Source organism: Phalaenopsis equestris, unplaced genomic scaffold (assembly GCF_001263595.1).
Source record: "Phalaenopsis equestris unplaced genomic scaffold, ASM126359v1 Scaffold000002, whole genome shotgun sequence".
Lineage (NCBI taxonomy): Eukaryota > Viridiplantae > Streptophyta > Magnoliopsida > Asparagales > Orchidaceae > Phalaenopsis > Phalaenopsis equestris.
In genome coordinates, this window is record NW_018164444.1 from 76,114,596 (window position 1) to 76,115,223 (window position 628).

Sequence of the window (628 nt, forward strand, 5' to 3'; positions counted from 1 at the left end):
TATATATATATATATATTATCGCTGCATTTAAGCTGCTTATCACTCGACTCAAATAAAATTAAGCTGCTTAATTACCAAAAGATTATGATAAAAAAATTGATTGTATCACTTAATTTAATGCTTTCTGATTTTGGCTTAAATTCTCAATTTTCTAAAAAAATATAAATAAACTCTCACTCTCTACATGAAAGATACCATGAGCTCAATTATGATAGAAATTAAAGACTTGAAGAATCTTGCCCCATTATAATAAACAACATTTTAACAACAATTATTGTGAATGATGTGTGTCAAAAGATTCTAGATGGTATATTGATTATTTAACATCTTAGTGTTGCACAAAAATCCAACACACACTTAGATAATAAAAGTCACAGGTAGAGTCACTAAAATTTTTTACATGGTGCTCACTTAAAATAATTTACTATAAAATGGAGAGTATAGAAGGCCACTTTTTTTTTGAGTTAGAGAAGATGAAATTACAAAGTTGATATGTAATGATTGTTCAAAAAACAATAGTCAAAACGTGTAGCAAAGGTTATAATCAATTGTGAGGGATGCAATAGTCCACCATGAATGCTATAGATGGTGGTTGAAGCACTAGCTTATTATAAAGGCAATAATTGA